The sequence below is a fragment of the Cornus florida genome, unplaced genomic scaffold (genome assembly GCF_030987335.1).
Source record: "Cornus florida cultivar Cherokee Brave unplaced genomic scaffold, ASM3098733v1 CherokeeBrave_3.0.0_Hap2_Chr08, whole genome shotgun sequence".
In the NCBI taxonomy this organism is placed as follows: domain Eukaryota; kingdom Viridiplantae; phylum Streptophyta; class Magnoliopsida; order Cornales; family Cornaceae; genus Cornus; species Cornus florida.
Genome location: NW_026775578.1, coordinates 56,246,943 through 56,261,950, shown reverse-complemented (window position 1 = coordinate 56,261,950; position 15,008 = coordinate 56,246,943).

The following is a 15,008-nucleotide window of genomic DNA, read 5'->3' as shown; positions in this document are numbered from 1 at the left end:
CTAAACCCACCCAATTGCTACCCTATTTTAATTGATTAATTAGTTGAATTGAATACATGATAACATGGTTGCTTTTAAGTAATTACTTATTTTACTTGTATCATAAATGCTTAAACTTATTGATTAAGGCTTGTTTAGTTTTTATTGATTATGAAATGAAATGATCATTTACTTAATCCTTAGCAACAGTTGGACAAATGTGACAAATGTTTAGTCTTTGTCAAAAGATAAACACAAAAAGCTTAGAGAAAAGCCTAATCTAAATAAAAATAAAGAACAAAATCGAATTTTTTTTTTTTAAAATATAACATATTGAGTCAATTTTTTAAAAATAATTGGGTGACTCTATATTAGTGACGGTAGCACGCCTGCCAATATCGATCCGCTCCTTAATTGGGCAACATGATGCATCATTAATTACACAACCATTCAAATTCAAAATACCATAAACAACCAATAGGAGTAGTTGCAAACAAACCATTAACAGTTGTACGGCTAACCCCATATCAAAGCCATATCACATACATGGTATGTACTGACAAGGCACCTGTAACACCTGTTATATATTGTCTTTATATCATTTTTTTTTTTGTTATTATTTTATCTTAATACAAACTAGGATTAAGTGCATTAAACCCCCTAGACTTTTTTTTCTCTATCAAAATATCCTCTTAAACTATCAAAAAAACGCGACATAGACGTGATTAAGCAAAATTTCAGAATGGCAAAAATAACCCTATGACTATTAAATAAATATTATACAGAAATAATGTATATATATGTTACTCTCTTCCATGGATATATATATATATATATATATATATATATATATATACATATATATTGTTGTCCGCTCTTTCTCCAGCTACCTTTACCATTTGTCCATGGCCAACACCAACACCGACGGTCCATTGCACCACCACCACCACTCTCCCTTCCCCTACAAAGATGCTTCTTCCCTCAAAACCACCTCCAGCTCCACCATATATGGCTGCCGCCACTCCCTCTCTCTCCAATCTACCTCCCTCTCTTTTTATTTCACTTTTTGACTTCCAACTCTGACAATGACAAGAACGATGAAGAGGTGAAAAATCAGTCAATGATCTGAAAATCGTCTTCAAGCCAAAACATCGCTAGTTGGAGCAGATCATCGGCGCAGCCGAGGCAGCAGGCGACAGGCTTCTCAGTGGCCACGAGAGTCCTATCACAAATGACGGCGACCAATTCGTCAACGGTGTCGAGGAAGGTAGGGCGTCGGTGAAATTGCAATATCGTCTCTGATTTGAAAGTACATGATTGTACACAGAGAGAGCTACTACAATATACATATATAGTCCTCTCTTAAACCTCCACTCTTCTTGTAAATCTCCGTTCTTTGTTCCTCTTCTTTGTTCCTCGTTATTGCTTATTTGAATCACTTTATCTCTCTACTCTCTCTCTCTCTCTGGGATCGCTCTCTATTTTGGTTGATCTTGGTTGGTATTCAATATGCCCTTCCCTAAATTGCTTTTCCAATCATGTTATAATAATACAAAGCTTAAATTTTTGAGTTGATTGAAGTTGTTAATGACCCGGGTTATTGCGCCTTAATCTTCTCCGAGTCCTACGAAAGAATTTCCACCAAGAAATTTTATTTCCTTTTCTAATTATTGTACCATATTATATCTTTCTAGAATTATCTTGCAGATTTTAGGAGATTGATTTATTGATTACAGATTTTAGGAGATTGATTTCTTTCCTTTTCTATTTAGGGAACTCTGTACTTATTCACGTCTGTTGTACAAAATTGTAGATGAATGAATATCTTTTCTTTCCCAATTTTCTAATATGGTATCAGAGCATTAGGTGTTTTTTTTCTTTTTAAAATCACGTTTGCCCTCATGGCATCAATTCCTTCCAATTATGGGGAGCAGCAACAAGCTTCTTCTCAAGTTATGGCCACTTCTTCTTCTCAGATTAATGACCCTTTTCCAAATCCTTATGTTTTACACCATTCAAACAATCCTACTGTTGTTCTCGTCTCTCCTCTTCTTAATGGAGATAACTACAATACATGGTTCCGCGCGATGCGTATGGCCTTACACGCAAAAAATAAGCTTGGATTTGTTGATGGTACAATTCATATGCCAGACCCATCTTCTTTAACCTATGAGCATTGGATTCGAGTGAATGATATGGTAATCTCCTGGATACTTCACTCGATGGTGCCCGAACTTGCTGCGAGTATTATTTATTCTGAGTCTGCTAAAGAAATTTGGAGCGATTTGAAGGAGCGTTTTTCTCAGCCTAATAGTACTAAGATTTTTAAAATTAAGCGGGGTATTGACGAGGCCGCTTGTATATGCCAAAATAATGTAGTGAATGTGCGGTTCAAGAAAAGCGTTTTGCGTCAAGTTTAAATTTATAAAAACCACTACCAACACTACTACTAAAGTAGCAAAAATGAGTAGGGATCGTCCCAAGAGATTATACGTGTTGGAATTTAACTTCAACTCTAGCGTATCGCAAGATTACAAAAGATAGAGATTGGTTGATTGAACTAGAAAACAATTAATTAAAATGAAAGTGAAATAAAACTAATTAGAGATACGGATTTAAGAGATATGAAGAGAGGACTTAGGGTGTTAGAATCGCCACTAAGCTCGTGTAATTAACCACTTGCTTTCCATTAATAGGGAATACATTATTGTGAACAAAATGCGACTACCAATTGCAATATTAAGCATGGACCATTTAATTTATGTATGAATTATCTACCTAAACTAAGTATAGCACAACCCATCAAATTTAAGCATGACCCATATAAGTAGCAATAATTGTAGCACACATCAATCTAAAGAATCATGGAATTTGCAATAATAAGCCATGGAATATCTAAGCAAGCATAGATTGTCTACCTACCTACAAACAAGAATTAAATTGTAAAACAACCCATTAAGCATAAGTATAAACCATCAAATTAATTGACAAACCCATTCAATAAAAACCGATGCTTAGCCATCACTAGATTTTCAATCAACCACACATAGACATGCAATTGATATAGAAAAACTAGTCTAGAGATTAATTCCCAAATAATCACACATAAGACAACATGTAATCAAATAGAGAATCAATAGAAAGAATTAATCCATATGAATCATGTAAGAAATAATTCCTAATTTAATCACACATAGACATGTAAATAAACTAGAGACTTAATAGGAAGAATTAAACCATAGAAATCATAGAAATATACCAAGATTTATGAAATTCATAAGGCTAGAACACTAATCACAACAATATATATAAATCCCCAAAAATAGAAATACAAGGGTTTAGATTACACAAGACTTAGGGCTCATCCAAGCCCTAAGTGTAGATCTAGCCAATCATGGAGGAGGTAGACGTGGTCATGAAATCAAGCCTAAATATGGCTCCATCTTCTTCTTCCTCTTCTTCTTCTTCCTCTTCTTCTTCTTTAAAGCTCTAGAGATGGAGAGAGAGTGGATCTAGAGATGGGTCTTGAGATGTGCCTCCACTTCCCTCTTTTCTTCTAACCCTAATCTCTAACTTTTCTAGAGAAAGAAATAAAAAATACAATATAAAAAATAAAAAGATAAAAAGCTTCTTTACAAAATGGGTCACTTCCATTTATATAGAAGGTCCTTTTCTTAGTCATTAAGTCAGGAATATAAGCCCAAAAATATCTAATCCCGTATTATGTGATAGGTGGATTTTTGGGCGCGCACGGAATAAGACAGCTCACTGCCAGCAAAAGTTCGATCGATCCAACTTTGATTTTCGATCGATCCAACTTTTCTCAGAAAGTTGGATCGATCCAACTTGGCAGATTTTCAGCATCAGCCTCTTTTTGCTCCAAATTATCCTCTTTTTGCTCCGGATTATCACTAAGACTTAGTTTAACTCCAAAAAGGCTTTAAGAAACCATTTTTAGCCCATTTTAACATTATTGACCTGAAATAGACAAAAACAAAAATAAGTACTAAAACGAGAAAATAAGATAGATAAAGGTTCTAGAATACTCAAGCTTAAGGGGTTTAAAAATGTACTTTTCAGCGCTCATCACACCCCCAAACTTAAATATTGCTAGTCCCTAGCAATGAATTACGAAGTAAATAAATGAAATGAACAACTAAACAACTATAACTAGAAAGTAATAAATGGATAACGTCACTTTCGTATGGAACACGATTGCACTTAGCACATGCAACAAGCCTTTTAAACCCCTAGGTTACCCCTAGTGGACGAGTGAAGTCTCGTGAGGGTTTCCAGAAATGATACCCACAAACATTAAGCTCATTCTTTCGAAAGAGATACCAATATTGCAAACAAGCATTGAGAGAAAACTACCTCAAGTATGCAATTTTTCAACCCTTTCCAAGCAATCTCCCAAAATCTCAATATCAAGCAAACAAATATGGTCCTCCACAAGAAAATGATCATGCAAATCAAAACAACTCTAGAATCATTTTAAGTGGACCGGCATCAAATATGTTGTTATCTAAGCCAACTAAAGAATTAATCACATCTTTACCCTCAAATTAGCACACAAATCTAATACCGATCATCAAGACAAAAAGTAAACATTTTATTAAAGCTTTATTGTTCTAGGTGCGCTTATTTTTTTCACTCAATTTTTTTTTTTTTTTTTTTTTTTTTTTTTTTTTTTTTAGGATTAAAGATGAAAGCATGGTGCAATGTGTTGATCTATTAAGCTTTCTAGCGATTCATGAGGTCGAGCGTTAGGTCAATGACTCCCAAACCAGACGGCTTTAGGGCATTAGGCGTTCAAATACCCCTATGGACTTACAAGCTAAAATCAACTAGGTTACAAATCAAGACAATCTTCATCTAATCATTTCCCACTTCTCACCATTTGAGAGAAGTCCTCACTTTTTTTATTACTTTTGCAACTTCTTTTTTTTTTTTTTTTTTTGGTAAGTAAGTTCAATTATTAACCTAGAGTTTGGGCCCTCCACCTTTCGGCACGAGAAGTTCAGTGCTTGATGAGGCTAGAATCCCGGCTACTTAGTGAGAAGGGGTTGTTATCCACCTTTATCAAGAATGAAAGCTTTCAATGCACTATTAGCCCAATTAGGATATAACCAATTCAATAATCAACAAAGTATGTACCCCACAAATGAATGCTAGTGTGCGCCTGTGTTAGTGTAAAATCCGAGAGTGAATCTCAAAACAATCACAAAATCAAGATGATGTGGACCATAAGTGCAAGCAAGATATCAATCTTTCGAAAAATTTACTCCTAAATGGCATCCACAGGGCATACAAGGAGTATTGAACTCTCAAGATAAGTAATTTTTAAATTCTAAGTAATATAGTCCTCAAAAGATCAAAATCATCGTTAAAATAAATCCCAAATCTCAATCATGTAATTAAGTCTCAACTTAAGTAAAATGCAACAAAGTCACCTTACTCCCAAACTTAAACTGCACATTGTCCTTAATACGCAATGAGAACAATGGAAAAAATGGAAAGAGTATACCGTGGTGACGAAAACATGAAGCCCGGCAATGATCCAATATGAAAATGGTCTCCCCCAAACTTGGAATCAACAACCTATTTGAATAACCACACTAGCAAATTCACATCAAATATCAAATGGGATAAGAATAATCAAATCATGCAGTCTAAGGCAATATAGCACAAGGTGAAAGAGAGATATGAGATCAAGCCCAATATAAATCATAAAGTATGCATAACTACACATAAGGGCACAATGGTGAAATTTTTTATATTTTCTTTTTATGAAAGCAAGTATATACAAAATGTAAGAAAAATAAAGAATAAAATGCATGAACAAAATGCAAAAAGAAAAATAAAGAAGACAAAATGTAATGAAAGAATATGTACAATACAAGAAATGAAAAATAATATGTACAATGCAAGTATATACAAAATTTTCTTATTTTTAGTTTTTCATTATTTTTTTATTTTTTTATTTTTATGACATAACAAATATGTTCACACATACAAAAATAAAACAAATAAACATGTAAGGAATGAAAATGCAAGGAAATAAGAGATGCAAAAAAATTTTATTAAAATTTTTTTTATTTATTATATTTTTTATTTTTATTTTTTTGAAAGTATGTACAATGAAACAAAATAGAAGAAAAATAAAGAAATAAAAATGCAAGCGAACATGAACTATACAAGAGATAAAAGATACAATGTGTCATGTGGGTGCTAAGTTTAACGTCTCTAGTAAGACAGAATGCTACATTGAAAAACCGTTTTTTTTTTTTTTTTAGTCAAAACAAATATGTACACAAACAAAAATAAAAAGGCAAGAAATAAAAATGCAAGAAAATAAAGAATGCAAAGAAATCAGTTTTCTTATTTTTTATTTTTCGAAATTAAAAATTAAAGTTAAACAAAATATTTTTTGATTTTTTTTTTCCGAAATAAAATAAAATAGAGTAAAAGAATTTTTTTTTTTTAATGAAAAATAAAATAAAATAAAAGAAATATTTTTGGGATTTTTGAAATATAAACAAAATAAAAATAAAAGTAAAAGTAAAAATAAATTTTCAAAACCTGCAGACATGTTCGATCGATCTGACAAAATGCTCGATCGATCTGACAGAGAGGTGAAAATATGCAGGTTTTTGGATTCAAAAATTTTCTAAGTGTTAGAACTTAAGATCGATCCAATGATGAAGTTGAATCGATCGAAGAACTTCAGATCGATCTTGAAATATTTTCGATCGATGGGACAGAGAGCTGAAATATGCAGGTTTATGCAGGCTCAAAATTTTTCTAAGCGTGGGAACTCAAGATCGATCGAACTTGGAGTTTGGATCGATCGAAGGTCTTTTGATCAATCTAACAGAGAACTGAGATCTGAAGATTTTCTTGGATCGATGAGACAGAGAGTGATTTGGATGCAGGTTTGCTGCAGGAGTGAAGTTCGATCGATCGAACTCTCATTTAAGATTGATCGAACTTATGCAAAATGCTCAATTTCAACATGAAAGCTCATGCAATCCTAACCACAGTTCTTAGCAATGCATATGAACCCAAAACAAATATCTAGAAGTCGCAAGAAATGAAATTTAAAGTAAAAATGAGAGAGGAATAGAGTTTTGAAACTCTACAAATACTAGTGTTTCACGTCTCTAGTAAGATGTTGGGTCAACTCACTAATCAAACGAATGAAAAACTGGATATGAAACATCCTTATTGACCCTCTTTTCACTTTTCTCATTTAATGTCCCACTTACAACAGTGAAATCATCCTCCAAAAGAATGATTTGAAAAGAAATGAAAGAGATGATATTGTTCCTTTCATCCACGGTCTTGAAAATAAAATCAATGATGAGCAGCCTTGCATTTGGCAAGGGAAAGTCTTTTAAAGACTCATTTGGAATATTAAGAAACACCTTTTCTTCATCCCTCTTCTCTTCCTCAAAAATAACCATCTCCTCACCTTCCAAGTAAGCTAAGGAGTTCATTAGAGAGTTTATTTCATTTTTGGAGCTTTCAAAGCCAAGACCACAATTTTTATACATTTCAAAAAGACAAGTCTCAAGAGGGTCAGTAGAGATAATAGAAGGAAGGCCCTCTTCAACGAGTTCCTCCTCCTCCTCCTCTCCTACCTCAAGTGTGGTCAACACCTCCTCACTCTCTAGAGTAGCAAGGTCATAGATAAAATCGTAATCAAAACAAGGAAAGTCCTCATTGATCATGTTATGCTCTATTGGATTGGCTACTAACTCACTTGTCATTTCCTCCTCTATACAAGATAGAGTGCTAAGCTTTAGCTCACTTGTTTCATCCTCTTCACTCTCATCATCCTCATCTATATATATTGAAGTTCTTGCCATTTTTTCTTTTGCCTCTACCTCCTCATCTTAACGAGAAAGAGTACTTGCAATTTGTTCAACTTGAGCTTCTAACTTGGCTAACATTTGATAATGAGAATTAATAAATGAAGTGTGTGAAATATGCACATCAAGTAAAGCTAATACTTTTTCTTCAAATTCGGGTAAGTACCTAGAAGGTGGTGGAATTGGTTCATCATAAAATGGTGGTGGAGGGCAATAGTCATAAGAAGGATTAAATGAGTGATCAAGTCCATAATAAGATAATGCATGAAATGAATTGGACTCAATCTCATAAGGATTAAAATATGATGGAGGGGCATAAGGTGAAAGGATGTAATTTCCCCCCAAACTTGGATCAAACAATTCCTCCATTCACAATTAAAATCCAAATGCAAGAAAATATTGGCCTCAACAAGGGCCTATGCTTGGACAAAAATAAAGCAATATAATGAGCCACAACAAGGGCTATCACAAGCATTCAAAGAAGTGCACAATTAAAATACAAGAGTCTCAAGAATTGCTTATAACGGTCCTTAAGCAACTTCAAATTTTAATATTAGCTTTAAGCTCCAATTATTGCTTCAAGTTCCAAAGTTTTCCTTCCTTGTAGTCAAGTACCTAATTGAACAAATAATAATGAGAACAAGAGAAAAGAATATACAATGGAAAATAAAATAAAAATAGAAGCAATTAAATGAACACTATTGTCTAATTTAATTCCAACAAAACCGTTAATCCCCGGCAACAGCGCCAAAATTTGACGATGCCGCTTGTATACGCCAAAATAATATAGTGAATATGCGGCTCAAGAAAAGCCTTTTGAGTCAAGTTTAAATTTATAAAAACCACTATCAATACTACTACTAAAGTAGCAAGAGTGAGTAGGGATTGTCCCAGGGGATTATACGTGTTGGAATTTAACTTCAACTCTAGCGTATCACAATATTGCAAAAGATAGAGATTGGTTGATTAAACTAGAAAACAATTAATTAAAATGAAAATGAAATAAAACTAATTAGAGATAGGGATTTAAGAGATATGAAGAGAGGACTTAGGGTGTTGGAATCACCACTAAGCTAGTGTAATTAACCACTTATTTTTCATTAATGGGGAATACATTGTTGTGAACAAAATGCGACTACCAATTGCAATATTAAGCATGGACCATCTAATTTATGTATGAATTGTCTACCTAAACTAAGTGTAGCACAACCCATCAATTTTAAGCATGACCCATCTAAGTAGCAACAATTATAGCACACATCAATCTAGAGAATCATGGAATTTGCAATAATAAGCCATGGAATATCTAAGCAAGCATAGATTGTCTACCTATCTACAAACAAGAATTAAATTGTAGAACAACCCATCAAGCATAAGTATAAACCATCAAATTAATTGACAAATCCATTCAATAAAAACCCATGCTTAGCCATCACTAGATTTTCAATCAACCACACATAGACATGAAATTAATATAGAAAAACTAGTCTAGAGATTAATTCTCAAATAATCACACATAAGACAACATGTAATCAAATAAAGAATTAATAGAAAGAATTAATTCATATGAATCATGTAAGAAATAATTCCTAATTTAATCACACATAGACATGTAAATAAACTAGAGAATTAATAGGAAGAATTAAACCATAGAAATCATAGAAATATACCAAGATTTATGAAATTCACAAGGTTAGAACACTAATCACAACAATATATATAAATCCCCAAAAATAGAAATACAACGGTTTAGATTACACAAGACTTAGGGCTTATCTAAGCCCTAAATGTAGATCTAGCCAATCATGGAGGAGGTAGATGTGGTCATGAAATCAAGCTCCAAATATGGCTCCATCTTCTTCTTCCTCTTCTTCTTCTTCTTCTTTGAAGCTCTAGAGATGGAGAGAGTGTGGATCTAGAGATGGGCTTGAGATGTGCCTCCACTTCCCTCTTTTCTTCTAACCCTAATCTCTAACTTTTCTAGAGAGAGAAATAAAAAATACAATATAAAAAATAAAAAGATAAAAAGCTTCTTTACAAAATGGGTCATTTCCCTTTATATAGAAGGTCCTTTTTTTAGTCATTAAGTCAGGAATATAGACCCAAAAATATCTAATCCCGTACTATGTGATAGGTGGACTTTTGGGCGAGCACGAAATAAGACATCTCGCTGCCAGCAAAAGTTCAATCGATCCAACTTTGATTTTCGATCGATCCAACTTTGATTTTCGATCAATCCAACTTTTCTCAGAAATTTGGATCGATCCAAGTTGAGAGTTGGATGGATCCAACTTGGCAGATTTTCAGCATCAGCCTCTTTTTGTTCCAAATCATCCTCTTTTTGCTCCAGATCATCACTAAGACTTAATTTGACTCCAAAAAGGCCTTAAGAAACCATTTTTAGTCCATTTTAACATTATTGACCTGAAATAGACAAAAACACAAATAAGTACTAAAACGAGAAAATAAGATAGATAAAGGTCATAGAATACTCAAGCTTAAGGGGTTTAAAAGTGTACTTTTCAACGCTCATCAGGTATCTCTAAATGCAAACAAAATAATCTTTCTGCGACTGCTTATTATACCCGATTGAAGGCTCTCTGGGATGAACTAGCATCGTATGTGATGCTTCCTACTTGCTCATGTGGTACAACCAAAGCTATAAATGATTTTCTTCTTCAAGATCATGCAATGCAATTTTTGCAGGGACTCTATGAATCATATGCACAATTTCGGAGTCAAATCTTATTACGGGAACCATTACCACCTGTGAATAAGATTTATTCATTGTTACTACAGGAAGAAAAGCAACGCTCTCTTTCATTACACACTCTTAATCTCCATGATGCTTCAGCTCTAGCCACATCTCCTGCACCAAATCAGGCTACACGTCCCACTACATCAACCTACAGTCGTGGCAGAGGTACGGGTCGTGGTAATAATCGTTGGGGTCAAGGGCATGATCACATTGTGACCACTATGGTCGTGACAGTCATACTATTGCAACTTGCTACAAATTACATGGGTTCCCACCACGTTCTAACGATGGTCCTACTGGGACATCTCATCCTTTGGCACATGGGTTTACTGCTTCATCTGACCAATCCCAACCTCCCTTTATATCTCCATCTCCTGTTATCACACCAGCACCTCAAAGTAACAACACACTAGCGCCTCAAAGCAACAGTTCTCCATCTTTAGCATCGCCATCAATTTCGCTGAAGCAATACAATCAAATTTTGGCAATTTTGCAACAAGGTAGACATGACCATTCTACAAATTTAGCAGGTATTGCCCTTACATCTCTTTTTAATAATTCTTGGATTGTTGACAGTGGGGCTACAAATTACATGTGTTCCTCGCCACATTTTTTCCAGTCCTTTACCAAAAATTCATCTTTGTCTCAGGTACAATTACCTGATGGCTCTAATGTGTCAGTTACGCAAACTGGCAGTGTTTCAGTTAATCCTTCCTTTCGTTTAAATAATGTTTTCCTTGTTTTCCTCATTTAAGTTCAATTTGATGTCAGTTTCTCAAATAACAAAATCTCTTAATTGTGCTATTATTTTTCTTCCTGACTGTTGCATTTTTCAGGACCTGTCCTCGAGGAAAACGATTGGAGTGGGTAACTGCTGGAATGGTCTTTATTATCTATCCCAACCTAGTAGTCTTTATGCAACAGTGAAACCCACCTTTGATGTTTGGCATTGGCGATTGGGGCACCTTCAAATGATCGTTTAGTTTCAATTTCTGCTTTAGACTCTTCTGTCACTGTTTCCAATAAATCACTCTGTGATGTATGTCCTTTGGCAAAACATACAAGAACTCCTTTTCCGTTAAGTAATACAAAAACAAAATTTCCTTTTGAATTGGTTCATTGTGATATTTGGGGTGTTTTTCCTATTCCTAGTACTTCAGGTGCAAATTATTTTTTTGACTATTATTGATGATTTTAGTCGTTGCACTTAGTTGTTTTTAATGAAGCACAAATCTGAAACTCAATCACATTTAAAGTCCTTCATTGCTATGGTTGCCAATCAATATCATTCTCGGGTCAAAAGAGTCCAGACCAATAATCTTGTGGGGTTCTTATCGGAAGAGTTAAAAAATATATTTTCTGTTAAGTCAATCCAAACCGATAACGGGACAAAATTTTTATCACATGAATTGCAGAGTTTTTTTTAGTCCCGTGGAATTGTTCACCAGCGTAGTTGTGTTGCAACTCCACAACAAAATGGTGTTGTGGAGCGAAAGCATCGACATCTTCTTAATATGGCGCGTGCTCTTCGTTTCCAAAGCAACTTACCTCTTTCTTTTTGGGGTGAGTGTGTTCTTACAGCTAGCTATTTAATAAACAAGATTCCTTCGTCAGTTTTAAATGGAAAAACTCCACATGAGGTATTACTAGGAGCACCTCCTTTGTAATCTCATCTTCGAGTTTTCGGTTGCCTCTGCTTTGTTCATAACCTCTCCCCACAAAGACATAAATTTGATGCACACTCCAAACCTGGCATTTTTGTGGGATATCCTTTTGGTCAAAAGGGATATAAAATATTTGACATAACCACTCAAAAAATTTATATCTCTAGAGACGTTTTATTTTATGAAAATGTTTTTCCATATCAAGATGCTCAATTTCATCCTTCTGATGGGCCAGTTATGCCTTTGCCAATTTCAGATAATGGTGTCATTAATCCATCATCTGACAATGTTGCACAATTTCCTTCTTGTTCGACCGGCAACTCAGTTCCTTTATCGGTTTTCCCAATATAGTTTAGCCAACATTCGAGGAACCTTCCTCACACCATGAGAATGATCCTAACTCTCTATGTCAAACACGACCAAGTCGTGATCGTCGAACCCCACTCTACTTACAGGATTATATTTGTAACAATGTGACCTCAGCAAATTGCCGCAATAATCAACTTCTCATGGGTTAGGTACACTTTATCCTCTTTCACAAGTTCTTTCATATAATCATTTGTCTTCTTCACATTCTGCTTTTCTTCATTCTCTTGATTCATGTGTTGAGCCAACATCTTTCTCACAAGCTGTTAAGATCTCAGAATGGCGAGAGGCTATGGAGGCAGAAATTAAAGCGTTGGAAGAAAATGACACTTGGAAAGTTACAACTCTGCCTTCTACCAAAAAACCCGTTGGTTGCAAATGGGTTTACAAAATCAAGTATCGGTCAGATGGGACTATTGAGAGATATAAAGCTCGCCTCATAACCAAAGGATTTACACAAACTGAAGGCATTGATTATAATGAAACATGCCCCTGTTGCAAAAATGATCACTGTCCGGTGTTTTTTTGCCATTGCTTCCATCAAAGGGTGGTCTCTACATCAACTTGATGTTAATAATGCTTTTCTTCATGGAGACTTAAATGAATAAGTATACTTAAATGAAGAAGTATATATGAAAATTCCTCCAGGTTATCATAGGCAGGGGGGGAATCGAGTTTGTCGATTGAACAAGTCTTTATATGGGCTCAAACAAGCGAGCCGCAATTGGTTCGCTAAATTTTCTCAATCTTTGTGCTTTGCCGACTACTCTCAGTCTAGAGCTGATTATTCCTTATTTTTTAAACATGATGAGTATCATGGTTCTACATTTGTTTTAGTCTATATTGATGATATTTTGATTGGCGGTGATAACATAGATGAAATTAAAGCTCTAAAGGCTACGTTGAATGCTCAGTTCCGTATCAAGGATCTTAGGTTTCCAAAATATTTTCTTGGTATTGAGATTACCCGTTCCTCACGTGGTCTTCTTCTTTGTCAAAGGAAGTACAGCTTGGACATTTTGACTAACATGGGTATGTTGGGTTGTCGGTCTGCTCGCACACCTATGGAACAAAATCTCAAATTGAGTGATGTTAAGGGAAATCCCTTGTCTAATCCAATCATTTATCGCCGGCTTATAGGCCGCCTTATTTATTTGACGATTGATGAGCACTGAAAAGTGCGCATTTAAACCCGTAAAGCTTAAGCATTCTAGTACCTTTATCTATCTTACTTTGCCGTTTTAGACTTATTACGTGTTATTTATATTTTCAGGCACTAATCCCAAAATTGAGCTAACTCAGCCAAATAAGAGCTTAATTGAAGCAATCCTGAGATAAACCAAAGGAGGGAGCAAAGTGGAGAAAGAAAAGAGCAAAAAGGAATCAAGTTGTGCAGCTGAAAAGTTCGATCGATCCAACTTAGAGTTCGATCGATCGAACATCTATGATCGATCACAGTACTTCTCGATAGATCCAACCTTGGCCTTTGCTGAAATTCCAAGTTCGATCGATTGAACATCACCTTCGATCGATCGAACCCTATTCTGTCATATTCAAATGATTGATCTTATCCACAGCTGTACGCCTACCAACCACTTTTGTCTTTTTCCCCATAAATATCTTGAAAATATCCCAGCCTTGTCATTATCCGGAGGAGTCAGACCGCTTCGATCGATCCAAGATGCAGTTCGATCGATCGAACCCATTTTCGATCGATCCAAGTTAAAGTTCGATTGATCGAACTTCCTCCAGCGAGAAAAAGTTAAAGTCCAGCTCATTTATTCCGTCCTTCATCCAATCATTGGAGAATATGCCTTGCACGACCACAGCTCATCATATGGTGTATTTGACCAACCTATATAAGGAATATGATACACTTTTTGAGGGAGTCTCTTGTCACACATTGAAAATCATCTTGGAGGCTATTCTTGGAGAGGAAGAAGGGAGGAGGCTAGAGCAACCTTTGGAGGAGACCTTCATCATCAAGGAGCAGATTTTCACCATGGATTTAGCCCTTAAGGGTTGGAGCTTTATCATCATGAGTGGCTAGACATCCTCTTGGGGCTAGAGTTAGCCCCAAACATGCTTTCTTTACCTAATATTGTATAATTTTGAGGGATTTGTGTTGTAATGCATATTTTGACTCTTGAACTTATGAAGATCTTGATTATTCATTGAGTTCTATGGATTAATGCTTCTAATTGATCATTTTCTCTATCTATATGTCTATGTATGCTAGAGTAGATGCTCACCTTTAGATTTAATGTTATTGATGCATGTCTATGTGTATAAATGCCTTTAATCTTGAGATTGTCAAAATATGAAGTTCTTAATGTAATGCTCTTGTTATGTCTCTAGATGGTTCAT